We start from the raw sequence: 15,818 nt of genomic DNA on the forward strand, positions 1-15,818 counted from the left end.
TACAGTCGGCGCAGGAGTGATGGGACACAGCATCTGCGGGGTAGCGATAAAGTGGGGATTTTCCCGTACGACCACTTCCCGAGTGTAGCGTGAATATCAGAAATCCAGTACATCATCAAATGTCCGACATCGCTGCCACCGGACAAAGATCCTGCAAGATCGGAACCAATGACGACTGAAGAGAATCGTTCAACGTGACAGAACCCTTCCGCAATGCTGGACCATCAACAAGTGTCAGGGTGCGAACGTTTCAACGAAACATCATCGATGTGGGCTTTTGGAGCCGAACGCACTCTCGCGTACGCCTCGCGTGGTCCCGTCAACACCAGCACTGGACTGTCGATGAGTGGAAACATATTGCCTGGTCTGACGAGTCTCGTTTCAAATTGTATCGAGGAGATGGACGTGTACGGGTGTGGAGACAACCTCATGAATCCATGGACCCTGCACGTCAGCAGGGGACTGTTCAAGATGGTGGAAGTTCTGTAATAGTGTGGAGTGTGTTCAGTTGGAGTGATATGGGACCCCTGATTCGTCTAGATACGACTCTGAGATATGACACGTACCTAAGCATCCTGTCTGTTCACCTGCATCTATTCATGTGCATTGTGCATTGCGATCGGGCTTGGGCTATTCCAGCAGAACAATACGAGCACTCCACAAATCCAGAATTGCTACTGAGTGGCTTCAGGAACACTCTTCTGAGTTTACACACTGGGAGACGAGACGGTCAGTTCCTGTGTTGTAGAATGCAGTGGGTCAACCGGGATCGCCTTCTGCACTTCCTCGGCCAATGAAACTGAAGTCCACATACATCTTTCTTCATGTCACCAAAGATCTGAAAATCAAATGGTGAACCATCCGAACTGTACGCAAGATGCTGCAGTTTTTACCAAGCGAATCACTGAATCGCAGCCTTCATCCGATTGGCAGTGTGTGAGAGGGCATTATCGTGGAACTGGACGATTCCGCCTGACAGTATTCTTGGGCTTTGCGACTTTACGGTGCATCGCATTTTTTGCTAATTTTCTTCGTAGCACTGTGCACTGATTGTGGTTCCACAGTCGAGGAAATAGAGAGCCTCTGCAGTCTAAGGTCATCATGAACTTACGGCAGCTTGTGTGAACAGCTGGGGATTTCTTTGGCATGGGAGTTGTGTTATGATTCCACAGTTAGCTTCGCCGTTCACCCCCAGGGTCGAAATGGTGGCACCAGTTAAGGTAATGATGGCCTCCTTCAGGAATGCTGCCAGCTGGTATCATCCAGTTGCACGATAATGGCCGCCAACACACTGCCAATTGGATGAAGGCTACACTTCAGTGATTTGGTTGGAAAACAATACCCTCCTGTATGGAGTTCCGACTGTTCGCCATTTCCTTTTCACAGCTTTCTGGGCCAGAAGAAAGACATGCGTGGACGTAGGTTTTGGTCAGACGAGAAAGTGCAAATTAACGAACGCCGCCCGCATCTCGTGGCCGTGCGGTAGCGTTCTCGCTTCCCACGCCCGGGTTCCCGGGTTCGATTCCCGGCGGGGTCAGGGATTTTCTCTGCCTCGTGATGGCTGGGTGTTGTGTGATGTCCTTAGGTTAGTTAGGTTTAAGTAGTTCTAAGTTCTAGGGGACTGATGACCAAAGATGTTAAGTCCCATAGTGCTCAGAGCCATTTGAACCATTTTGAACGAACGCCTATTCTCCTTTTATTCTATTCCTTTAAAAATATTTTAGCCACTCAGCACTTCACAGGTCTAAATTTTACATTACAGAAGATATGCCGATGATTTGGCAATGGTTGTACAAACTAAAACACTTGGGGAAGGGCCGGCCGGAGTGGCCGAGCGGTTCTAGGCGCTACAGTCTGGAGCCGCGCGACCGCTACGGTCGCAGGTTCGAATCCTGTCTAGGGCATGGAAGTGTGTGATGTCCTTAGGTTAGTTAGGTTTAAGTAGTTCTATGTTCTAGGGGACTGATGACCACTGCAATTAAGTCGCGTAGTGTTCAGAGCCATTTGAACCATTTGAACTTGGGGAAGGAGCGAACGTAATAACAGAAGATCTGGAGTCCTTGAATTCCTATTATCAAAAATGGCGACTCTGCCCTAATCCAACCAAGACTGAGGTGCGTGCTTTCCACTTGAACAATAAAATGGCCCACCAGGAACTGAATGTGACCTTCTGTGAACAAAGAGTCAAACACAACTTCAACCCCAAATACCTTGACATAGCACTAGACCGCTCCATGACTTACAAAAAACATCTAGAAAACGTAAACCAAAAGCTAAAGAGTTGCAACAACATCCTGAGAAAATGGGCTGGCTCGACTTGGGGAGCTCAAGCATCCACCTAACGTACTGCCGCAATAGCCCCGGTATATCCTGTTGCCGAATATTGCTCTGCTGTCAGGCATTCGAGCACTCATACTAAGAAAATCGACGTCCAGTTGAACGAGTGTATGAGGGTAATAACGGGTACTACTAAATACACCCCTGTCCATTGGCTGCATAATCTAAGCAATATCCCACCTCCACAAGTGAGGGGCAAGAAGCAGCAGCAAGAGAGTGGTCAAAAATTCATGACTCAGATTACCCACAGAATCTACCAATTTTGAACGAAATACCGTTGACCCGCTTGAAGTAACGGAAGCCTATGTGGGTTAATACACAAGAACATCAACCTGACATCAAGGAGCAATGGCGGCACTTTTGGAATGATTCTGGAATTAATAAACAAGGTATCCAAGATCCTACTCTGGAATTACCAGGCTCTGACCTGAAGAGATGTACCTGGACTAAATTAAACCGTATCAGAACGGGCCATGCAAGATGCCATGCATGTAAGTACAAGTGGGGTTTATGCGGCTCACCAGCCCGGACTGTGGAGCACCACAACAGAATGTCCGCCATCTTATTGAGGAATGCCCCTTAAGAAGATACGCCGGACCTGTCTCTGAGGTTATATACGTGAAACCCTCTGCTTTGGATTGGCTGTGCAATCTAGATATTGAGCTTTAAGTATATGAATGAGTTTCTAGTCAGGCTTGCCAAGCTTTTAACGTGTTGTTATTTTGTCTTAAGTGTTTGTACTTTATCCTTTTGTGCTATTGCTTGTTTTTTTACACATGTTCTATTTACACATTGTTTTGTTTATACATTTCGTTTAGATATTGTTGTACTTATATAAAATATTGTCGCTGTATTGCCATACGCAAAATAAATAAATAATTACAGAAGAGACAATTTCAGTTATGGCATGTTTCAGGATACAAAGCTGAATGTCATCAGAATATTAAAAAAGAATAGGGAGCTTACAGGGCTTACAAAAATCATAAAACCATCCAACTAAAGCCTTTATGTCATGTTTTCATTCTTACACTGGGGCAATTTCTCTGTTGCCATTACCTTAACAATGACATTTCAGATTTAATAAAATAATAGTGAAGAGGGCCGGCCGGTGTGACCGAGCGGTTCTAGGTGCTTGAGTCTGGAGCCGCATGACCACTATGGTCGCAGGGTGGAATCCTGCCTCGGGCATGGATGTGTGTGATGTCCTTAGGTTAGTTAGGTTTATGTAGTTCTAAGTTCTAGGGGACTGAAGACCTCAGATGTTAAGTCCCATAGTGCTCAGAACCATTTGAACCAATAGTGAAGAGATTTTTAGAAGCTCCTTGTGGTGTCATCTAGAGACTGCAGTACAATATGTAATTTGGCAACACATATCGATACCACAGATGTTAATGTGTCATGCCGATCCACAACGGTGTATGGGAGGTGGCCATGAAAACCACACATCCTCTGTCAGCACTGTAGTGCTCTCACACCAATATAGAGCCAATCATGGAAGAACTCAGGCCAATTCGAGACCTCAGGTACAGCAGTCAACATGATAGTATAAGACCAACGCGTTGTTAGAGTTTCTGATGAAGTGTACTGCTGTAAATGTGGAATATTGTACCGCATGAGAACAGTTTGTTAATTTGTGCATCGAGTGATGCTTCGCTAGCCAATGACAGCTGTAAATTATCCAGTACGCCTACATCAAAGAAGTGTGTCAAAGTTAAGTAAATCTTTTATTCATTAATGTAACAAAGTGAGCTAATATTTCAGGAGTTACAGTTCCTACGTGCCACCTCAATGGGCAGAAAAGGAACTCACAGCTATAGCAGGACGAAAGTAGTTTAATCTTCTCAAAACACTCCTGATCCCTAGAATCTGATGACGAGGAGTTGGAGTGCATCCAGAATACCGCGTCCAGTAGATGTACAGAGGGCAGAGCACGTGTGGGGAGAGTAGTGGCTAGTGGTGGGGGCTGCGGGCAGGCGCTGTAGGGGAAATGCCGAGCACTGGAGGGGAAGTGCTGTTCTAAACTGAAACCTATGCCCGCAGTTTTTGTAAGTATTAAGTGGTACCCCTCCGCACCCACATTTTCATGGCGATCGTCCAAACAGATCTGTTACCTCCGCTTTGGTTAGTACATAAAAAGAATTCCGCCGCGCGGGATTAGCCGGGCGGTCTTGGGCGCTGCAGTCATGGACTGTGCGGCTGGTCCCGGCGGAGGTTCGAGTCCTCCCCCGGGCATGGGTGTGTGCGTTTGTCCTTGGGATAATTTAGGTTAAGTAGTGTGTAAGCTTAGGGACTGATGACCTTAGCAGTTAAGTCCCATGAGATTTCACACACATTTGAACATTTTTTTTTTAATGCAGCGATAAATTTTGGCTTGGCTTTTTAACCATTTGTAACTTTCAGACAAGTGTCACAAGTGGCGAATTTCGAGTAAAACCTACTCATCTCTCTTGTTGCCATATTAAAATTTGTTTCTTTTACCAAAACACAACTGAATTTACAGTCTCACCTCATCTGACCTCAGTAACGCGTTGTGCAAACGCAGTTGCGAGAGAATTCTGAAACAGTCGTTTATTAAATTTATTAAGCGAGGAACTGAGGAAAGGTAAGGTCAATATCTTATGAAAAAGTGCATCCGCAGTACAAAAGGAACGTGTAATGTCTTCACTTATATTGTTCCAGAAACTATAGCATTTCTCGTTTCACCAGCTGTCGACGGTCCTTAAAAATTATGATCTTTCATCCAAAAGTCTGTAATTAGTGGAATGACGCGGTATATAATGTAGTTTTGCACGGTAACTATACGGCAAAATTCTGTTCTCTTTGTGTGCTATTATTTGTCGAAAATCTCAAACCGTCTATGAAATACGAGGAATTTTGTGGCTGTTTCACTCCGGCTTTATCGCTGGTGCGGTGCGATCGCAAATGATGTGCTATGTCAGATCAGTTTTCTCGAGATTGGTGACACACAAAGACCTCCACCCAAGTCTATGAAAAATCCAACTTCTTAGCTAAATTTGATACACAGCAACACATTATGTAATATGCACCAAACGCAAAATCATAGCGATCTCTCTTTTTCATGGAAATTTTTTTAGAATTTCGCACGTTGTCTTACTTCCATGTAAATATCACAAAAACTATGACCATTAACGAAATTATGGGCATATCATAATGAACGTGATGTATAAAGCCACAAGTAAAGTAAAAATGCACTTTTTTACCAAATTGTATTTACAGGGTGTTTCAAAAATGACCGGTATATTTGAAACGGCAATAAAACCTAAACGAGCAGCGATAGAAATACACCGTTTGTTGCAATATGCTTGGGACAACAGTACATTTTCAGGCGGACAAACTTTCGAAATCACAGTAGTTAACAATTTTCAACAACAGATGGCGCTGCAAGTGATGTGACAGATATAGACGACAACGCAGTCTGTGCGTGCGCCATTCTGTACGTCGTCTTTCTGCTGTAAGCGTGTGCTGTTCACAACGTGCACGTGTGCTGTAGACAACATGGTTTATTCCTTAGAACAGAGGATTTTTCTGGTGTTGGAATTCCACCGCCTAGAACACAGTGTCGTTGCAACAAGACGAAGTTTTCAACGGAGGTTTAATGTAACCAAAGGACCGAAAAGCGATACAATAAAGGATCTGTTTGAAAAATTTCAACGGACTGGGAACGTGACGGATGAACGTGCTGGAAAGGTAGAGCGACCGCGTACGGCAACCACGGAGGGCAACGCGCAGTAGTGCAGCAGGTGATCCGACAGCGGCCTCGGGTTTCCGTTCGCCGTGTTGCAGCTGCGGTCCAAATGACGCCAACATCCACGTATCGTCTCATGCGCCAGAGTTTACACCTCTATCCGTACAAAATTCAAACGCGGCAACCCCTCAGCGCCGCTACCATTGCTGCACGAGAGACATTCGCTAACGATATAGTGCACAGGATTGATGACGGCGATATGCATGTGGGCAGCATTTGGTTTACTGACGAAGCTTATTTTTACCTGGACGGCTTCGTCAATAAACAGAACTGGCGCATATGGGGAACCGAAAAGCCCCATGTTGCAGTCCCATCGTCCCTGCATCCTCAAAACGTACTGGTGTGGGCCGCCATGTCTTCCAAAGGAATCATTGGCCCATTTTTCAGATCCGAAACGATTACTGCATCACGCTATCTGGACATTCTTCGTGAATTTGTGGCGGTACAAACTGCCTTAGACGACACTGCGAACACCTCGTGGTTTATGCAAGATGGTGCCCGGCCACATCGCACGGCCGACGTCTTTAATTTCCTGAATGAATATTTCGATGATCGTGTGATTGCTTTGGGCTATCCGAAACATACAGGAGGCGGCGTGGATTGGCCTCCCTATTCGCCAGACACGAACCCCTGTGACTTCTTTCTGTGGGGACACTTGAAAGACCAGGTGTACCGCCAGAATCCAGAAACAATTGAACAGCTGAAGCAGTACATCTCATCTGCATGTGAAGCCATTCCGCCAGACACGTTGTCAAAGGTTTCGGGTAATTTCATTCAGAGAGTACGCCATATTATTGCTACGCATGGTGGATATGTGGAAAATATCGTACTATAGAGTTTCCCAGACCGCAGCGCCATCTGTTGTTGAAAATTGTAACTACTGTAATTTCGAAAGTTTGTCTGCCTGAAAATTTACTGTTGTCCCAAGCATATTGCAACAAACGGTGTATTTGTATCGCTGCTCGTTTAGTTTTTATTGCCGTTTCAAATATACCGGTCATTTTTGAAACACCCTGTATAAAATCGTTTGAGATAGATTGCGGGGCGTGCGTTTCGGTTCTGTCATCATCGACTGGCCGAAAGGTGGCAGACACTGTTGGTGTCCCCTTTCGAACAAACAAATGAACTCACCCAGTGCTTTCGGCGAAAACTGCACACCACATCCTATGCGTGCTGTATCAGTGCATGTGGTAGTCACTGTGGTAATGTCTGAGTCGTCATGCCACTATTGCTAGTTTAAAGCACTTGTAAGGCTAATCATTTGCTATGACAACAAAATCACACTTCGAAAAGGAGGCAGAAATCCGTAAGCCAAGTACCAAGTACAGTTACTAAGAAAAACGAAGAAAGGAGTAAAACAGAAAACAATACAGATGTCACACCTCAATAGCACCATCTAGTAGCCGTTTGCGAAAGACTTATTTATTTATTTATTTGCCCATATAAATCTCTTTTTCAGTACATATATTTTACACAGGATACTGGACAGAAAACCTTTTTAGCTATAGGTTTTTCAAACATCAAACATACATTATTTAAATTTTTATGACAAATTGGATCTATACAGTTAATAATTACATATTTTTGAAATACTGCATATTTATAACTTATTTCTACAATTAAAGACACAAATTACATTTTTTCTTGCATTGGATACTGTGAGATTGAACAGTAGCAGTTCTTTAGAAGGTAGGCTGTCACAGACTTTTTAAAGCTTTGTAGTTCAGGAAGAGATTTTATATGTCTTGGTAACCTGTTGCAAAGTTTTGTTCCTGCATGATATACACCTTTTTGGCATAATGTGGTGTTAACAATGATTAACATGTATGTCACTGTCTGACTTGGTACTGTAATCATGGACACTTTTGTTTTGGGGAAAAAGGTTTTCCTTTTCTCAGTATGCTTTTTTTGACATGCATGACTACTTCCAGTATATAAATTCAGGGAAGGCGCAGGATCTTTAGATCTTTAAAGAAAGGTTTGCATGGTTTTCTGCTGCTCACTCCTTTCATTATTCTTATGTTTGCCTTTTATTTCCTGAAAACTGTTTTGCCCTGGTGTACATTTCCCCAGAGAATGATACCGTACTTTAGTATTGAAAGTACACGAGCAAAGTATACAGTGCTAACTGTTTCTGCGCTAGTATTGCTGCAGAGAATTCTTACTACAAAGCTCATTTTTGCTATTTTTGAATTTAGGGATGTGATATGAGTGCTCCACTTAAGATTTTCCTAGATATGAATCTCAAGAAATTTAGTTTCATTGACAGCACTAATGATTTGGTTATCTACACATATTACAGGTTGTGTCGGATTTTTATTTTGATCAGTATGGAAATTCATGAGTACTGTTTTTTTGGGAATTAACTGTTAGCCTGTTTCTTACAATTCGACGCTCGTAGCAAAGTGGACCAAAAGGCTGTAAAAGTCCAAATAAGTTTCCAACCTTCCTACGAACCCCTTTTCGTTGGGCAGGAGAGAGATCGATAGAGATGAACAGAGATAGAGAGATAAATAGAGATAGAGAGAGATTAAGAGAGTTGTTGGAGTGGGGGGGGGGGGGGGGGGGGCGTGTGTGTCGTTAATGCTCAACAACCAATAGCTTGCACAAATCTCAGGTTTCCGCCAGGGTCACGTCGTAAGTTCTCCACGACATTTCGGCAAACGAACTCGTTGCCACCTTCAGGGGTTCTTTAGTTGTCATCAGGAATCACCTGTAGATAGTAACGAATTTGTTTGCCGAAATATCCTGGAGAACTTACGACGTGACCTGGGCGGATACCCGAGAAGTCTGGAAGTTGGAAATACGCCAGGGAAAGGTCAGATCGCGTAACAGCCAACAGCTGTTGAATGGCCGCCCTGTATGTTCCCGGAAGTGTGCATACAACGTCTCGGCCGTGTGGCTGAGTTTCAGAGTGATCTCATCTCAGCTGTTCAGCTGTATCAGATGGCACAGTTGCGTAGGATCGCAGCTGGTTTTTGCCCCAGAAAAGCCGTCGGCTGTGTGAGGAAGATGTCACTCGTGTTTCTCCATACGGGGGATTACGTATGCGCGTCTGTGGACTTTCCTTCATAGTAGCCCCATCACTTCTACGCATCGTCTGACGTGCTATTTTGTAATGGGGATGGGGGGAGGGAGGGGGTGACTCCATAATTCTCAGAATGGTTCGATGTGGCCGGCCACGACTTCCTCTAACCTACTGGTTACCAATCAGATTTAGAATTTCTAACTTATATTCGTCACACGAACTCAAAGTTTGAGGTCTAGTTGTTCCTAGGTGAGAAAATATGAGACTTAGTAGAGCAGTTTTCTGATCTGATATCACAGATGCATTTGGTTTATCTTGTAGATATTTTCACACTCTTGAATAAGTTGAACTTGCATTTTCAAGGTTCCGGAAACAGAAAGCTGCCGGCCGTTATGACCGAGCGGTTCTAGGCGCTTCAGTTCGGAATCGCGCTGCCGCTACGGTCGCAGGTTCGAATTATGCCTCGGGCATGGATCTGTGTGATGTCCTTAGGTTAGTTAGACTTAAATAGTTCTAAGTCTAGGGGACTGATGACCTCAGATGTTAAGTTCCATAGTGCTTAGAGCCATTTGAAACAGAAATTTTTGCAAATACATTTGACTTTAAAGATAAGCTCCGTGACTTTATTTGGAAACTTCAATATGGATAATTGAAATTGGCGAAAACATTTATTCTGCTTTCGCGACATTCAAAGTACTCGAACATACAAGAAAGCATCAAGAGACATTTGCAAATGTTGACTGAACAATTCAATTATTACTTTCCAGAGTATAACAAAACACAAGGTAAAGTTGACCAAACACTGATTCTCGACCCTTTTACCACTAATGCTGGAAAAGTTGCAGTAGAAATCCAGGTGACAGCTCTTTGAATTCTAAAACGATAGAAACTGTAAGGACGCATTTGACTCTGATTCTCTTGAGCAGTTTAGGTGTAAAAAGGCAATTGCATACACTAAAATTCGAGGAAATCGCCTTGCGCTATCTCATGCTTCTCTCCAAAACTTATTTATCCGATCCAGGGTGTTCTGTTTTTCTGGTAATTGCAAAACCAAGTCCAGTACGTGACGAAAGTAACTGATTGTATGCGTGCAACTTTGAACAACAATATCAGCCCCACGACTAGCAAACCTGTACAAAAGATGCAAGTTCAAAAAGCAGATTGACACAAATCGAATTTAATTTTTTACTACAGTGTTGTGTTTTCTATTACAATAGTACTGCTAAAGCATATTATTTTTGAGTTTAACGAATATGTTAAAAGTTTTGATTAACGTTTATTTTATACCGAAACAGCTTACCTTGTGGTCCCTGCTAACAGGAATCATAGTGGTCCTCGGGCCAAAAGAATGTTGGGAAACAGTGCTCTACCTCTGATGTGCCAATTTCTTCACCTAAATCTACGTCTATATCGACATCCATACTCCGCAAGCCACCTGACGGTGTGTGGCGGAGGATACCTTGGGTATCTCTATCGGTTCTCCCTTCTATTCCAGTCTCGTATTGCACGTGGAAAGAAGGATTGTCGGTATGCCTCTGTGTGGGCTCTAATCTCCTTGATTTTATCCTCATGGTCTCTTCGCGAGTTATACGTAGGAGGGAGCAATATTCGGCTTGACTCCTCGGTGAAGGTATGTTCTCGAAACTTCAACAAAAGCCCGTACCGAGCTACTGAGCGTCTCTCCTGCAGAGTCTTCCACTGGAGTTTATCTATCATCTCCGTAACGCTTTCTAGATTACGAAATGATCCTGTAACGAAGCGCGCTACTCTCCGTTGGATCTTCTCTATCTCTTCTATCAACCCTATCTGGTACGGATCCCACACTGGTGAGCAGTATACAAGCAGTGGGCGAACAAGTGTACTGTAACCTACTTCCTTTCTTTTCGGACTGCATTTCCTTAGGATTCTTCCAATGAATCTCAGTCTGGCATCTGCTTTACCGACGATCAACTTTATATGATCATTCCATTTTAAATCACTCCTAATGCGTACTCCCAGATAATTTATGGAATTAACTGCTTCCAGTTGCTGACCTGCTATATTGTAGCTAAATATAAGGGATCTTTCTTTCTATGTATTCGCAGCACATGACACTTGTCTACATTGAGATTCAGTTGCCATTCCCTGCACCATGCGTCAATTCGTTGCAGATCCTCCTGCATTTCAGTACAATTTTCCATTACCTCAGAAGAGGCCCGCGCCTACTGATTACTATAGATTCCGCCCAAATTTCTAGTATATGTGGGGCGTGGCCAGACACCAAACGACGTTAGTGGAAGCTCCAGATGAGCGAGAGTTTGGAAAAAAATAGCGGTTTTGACGCGGATCGGGCGAGGCATCGGGCATGCAGTGGAAAGAGAATAGACGGTCTGCGAGAGTCATTGGATGGAGTCTTCGTACGGTAACTGTTATTTTCAATTTCTACTTAACATTTGTACATATATAAAGCGGAAGGTGTGTGGTCCAACTAAGGCCTTTGGTTGGTTTGGGGGATTCAAGGGACCAGACTGCGACGGTCATCGGTCCCTTTTTCCAAATACTAAAAAACCACAGAGAATAAAAAACGTTCAACAGAATAGGAGACAGACGACACAGAACAAAGGAAACGTAGACAAGGGCCAGACAAAACGAAATAAAATCACACAAAGTGTGACGGTGGTTCGCCGACCATAGGAACAAAAAAAGGAAAAGCCAACCACCGAGAACACATTAAAAACTGAGTTTAAAACCGTAAGCCAAAGGCCAGAATCAACACTAAAAAACATAAACACTCAGATTAAATGATAAAAAACCCCTGCCCTAATAAAACGCAAAACTAGGCCAGCCATAGCAGGGTCATCAGAGAAAAGGGCAGGGAGCGTGTCAGGCAGTGCGAACGTCTGCCTGAGCACAGCTAAAAGCGGACACTCCAATAAAATATGGACTACAGATAAAACGGAGCCGCAGCGACAGAAAGGTGCGTCCTCACGGCGCAATAAGTGGCCGTGCGTAAGCCGAGTGTGCCCAATGCGCAGCCGGCAGAGGACGACAGACCCCTGGCGGGAGACCCGCATGGACGACCGCCACACAGTCGTCGTCGCCTTGATAGGGCGAAGTTTGTTTGGCATGGGCAGTTTGCGCCATTCTGTGTCCCATAGGTCGAAAATTTTGTGGCATAAGAGTGCCCGCAAATCAGTCGCCGGGAGGCCAACGTCCAGAGATGGTTTACTGGTGGCCTCTTTCGCCAGGCGGTCAACATGTTCTTTGCCGGGTATCCCAACATGGCCGGGGGTCCACAAAAATACCACAGAGCGGCCGCTATGGGCAAGAGTATGCAGGGACTCGTGCATAGCCATCACCAGACGAGAACGAGGGAAACACCGGTCGAGAGCTCGTAAACCGCTCAGGGAATCGCTACAGATAACGAAGGACTCGCCTGAGCAGAAGCGGATATACTCTAGGGCTCGAAAGATGGCGACCAGCTCAGCAGTGTAAACACTGCAGCCAGCCGGCAAGGAACATTGTTCGGAATGGTCCCCTAGAGTTAGCGCATAACCGACACGACCAGCAACCATCGAGCCGTCAGTGTAAACAACGCCAGAGCCCTGATACATTGCAAGGAGGGAAAGAAAGCGGCGGCGGAAGGCCTCCGGAGGGACTGAGTCCTTCGGGACCTGTGCCAAGTCGAGCTCAAGGCAAGGGCGAGGAACACACCATGGGGTGTACGCGAAGTGGCCCGAAAAGGAGGGGAACAGTGAAAATCCTAACCCCAGAGAGAAGCTCTTTGAAGCGGACCGCGATCATACAACCTGACCGGGGACGACCGATTGCGGGAACAGGAGACTGGGCTGATCCGGAAAGCACCAGTGGCAAGGCCTATTCTGTTGAACGTTTTTTATTCTCTGTGGGTATTTTTAGTATCTGGAAAAAGGGACCGATGACCGTCGCAGTCTGGTCCCTTGAATCCCCCAAACGAACCAACCAACCAACCAACCGTCTCACGAGGTTGGGTCAGCCAGAGAAATCTGCGGTTGCTGAACACTGCCTTGGCACGGGAAATGGCATGAACTATGTAGCCTGTGTAGGATTGGGTCCAGTACCCGCAGCAGAAATGGTGATGCTGAGCCATAAGCCAGGCTCCCATAATCCAGACGAGACTGGATTAACGGCTGGTAGAGCCGTAATAGAGTAGATCGGTCGGCGCCCCACCTGGTATGGCTCAGGCATCGCAGAGCATTTAGATGCCGCCAACACATCTGTTTAAGCTGCCGAATATGAGGCAGCCAAGTCAACCGGGAATCAAAAACTACACCAAAAAACCTGTGTGTCTCAACCACAGCAAGAAGTTCGCCATCAAGATAAAGCCACGCCTCCGGGTGAACAGTGCGTCGCCGGCAGAAATGCATAACGCAGGTCTTGGCAGCCGAAAACTGAAAGCCATGCGCTACAGCCCAAGACTGCGCCTTACGGATACTGCCCTGTAGCTGACGTTCAGAAGCTGCAATGCCAATAGAGCTGTAGTAAAGGCAGAAGTCGTCAGCGTACAGGGACGCTGAGACAGACGTCCCCGCCGCCGTAGCGAGCCCGTTAATGGCTATTAAAAACAGGCAGACACTTAAAACAGATCCCTGTGGCACACTGTTCTCCTGGACTCGGAAGGAACTATGGGAGGCCGCGACTTGCACGCGGAAGGTACGATACGACAGAAAATTTCTGATAAACATCGGCAGAGGGCCCCGAAGACCCCATCCATGAAGCGTAGACAGGATGTGATGACGCCATGTCGTATCGTACGCCTTCCGCATGTCGAAAAAGACAGCGACCAGGTGCTGACGGCGGGCAAAGGCAGTGCGGATGGCCGACTCCAGGCTCACCAGATTGTCGGTGGCGGAGCGGCCTTTACGGAACCCACCCTGAGACAGAGCCAGAAGGCCCCGAGACTCCAGTACCCAATTCAAGCGCCGGCTCACCATCCGTTCAAGCAACTTGCAAAGAACGTAGGTGAGGCTAATGGGACGGTAGCTGTCCACCTCCAAAGGGTTCTAGCCTGGTTTCAGAATGGGGATAACAACACTTTCCCGCCATTGCGACGGAAACTCACCCTCGACCCAAATACGGTTGTAAAGATCGAGGAGCCGTCGCTGGCAGTCCACTGAAAGGCGTTTCAGCATCTGACAGTGGATGCCATCTGGCCCAGGAGCGGTATAAGGCAAGCTGCTAGGGCACTGCGAAATTCCCACCCACTAAATGGAACATTGTACGATTCTGAATTGTGGGTGCGAAATGACAGGCTCCGACGTTCCATCCGCCAGGGGGTAATTCGCAGAAGCGGAATTCAGAGCAAAATGCTCTGCCAAGTGGTTTGCAATGACATCGGAGTCAGTACAAACTGCTCCATTCAGTGAGAGCGCTGGGACGCCGACAGGGGTTCGATAGCCATAGAGGCGTCGAATCTTGGCCCAGACCCGCGATGGAGAGACATGGAGGCCAATGGTGGAAACATACCGCTCCCAGCACTCCTGCTTGCGTTGGCGGATAAGGCAGCAGGCTCGCGCATGCAGCTGTTTGAAGGCGATAAGGTGTTCGATGGAGGGATGTCGCTTGTGACGCTGGAGCGCCCGCCGGCAATCTTTAATCGCTTCAGCGATCTCAGGTGACCACCAAGGCACAGTCCGCCGTCGAGGGGACCCAGAAGAACGGGGAATGGCAGATTTGGCGGCAGTAACGATGCCGGTGGTGACCGATTGAACCACCGCATCAATGCCATCTCTAGAGAGAGGCTCAATAGCAGCAGTGGAGGAAAACAAGTCCCAGTCAGCCTTATTAATGGCCCGCCTGCAAGGCCGCCCAGAAGAGTGACGCTGTGGCAGTGACAGAAAGATCGGAAAGTGGTCACTACCACACAGGTTGTCATGCACTCTCCATGGGACAGACGGTAAGAGGCTAGGGCTGCAGATCGGAAGATCGATGGCGGAGTATGTGCCATGCGCCACACTAAAGTGTGTGGAGGAACCATCATTTAAAAGCGAAAGATTGAGCTGTGCCAAGAAATGCTCAATGGTGGCGCCTCGACCTGTCGCCACCGACCCACCCCACAGAGGGTTATGGGCGTTGAAGTCGCCCAGTAACAGGAAAGGGGGCGGCAATTGGGCTATCAGCGCAGCCAGGACATGCTGCGCAACATCATCATCCGGTGGAAGGTAAAGGCTGCAGACGGTAACAGCCTGTGGCGTCCACACCCGAACAGCGACAGCCTCTAAATGTGTTTGTAGAGGGACAGACTCGCTGTGAAGAGAGTTAAGGTCATATATGCAGACGCCACCAGACACCCTTTCATAAGCTGCCCGGTTCTTATAATAACGCCGATAGCCACGGAGGGCGGGGGTTCGCATTGCTGGAAACCAAGTTTCCTGAAGAGCAATGCAGAAGAAAGGGTGAAGGCTGATAAGTTGTCGGAGCTCAGTTAGATGGTAGAAAAAACCACTGCAGTTCCACTGGAGTATGATATTGTACATGGCTGAGAAGGCGTGAAGGGACTAGGAAGGCAATTTACGCCGCTTGTTCACTCGCTGCCACCGATTCAGAACCCGCACGAGTGACATCCATGGCATCTCAGGGACCGGTGAGATCCAGGTCTTCAGCAGACGCCAGAATCTCGACCTCGTCCTCAGACGCTGAGCTTGTTGGAAGCGGGGGTGCCACCGCAAT

This window comes from Schistocerca nitens, chromosome 12 (genome assembly GCF_023898315.1).
Source record: "Schistocerca nitens isolate TAMUIC-IGC-003100 chromosome 12, iqSchNite1.1, whole genome shotgun sequence".
Taxonomy (NCBI): Eukaryota; Metazoa; Arthropoda; class Insecta; order Orthoptera; family Acrididae; genus Schistocerca; species Schistocerca nitens.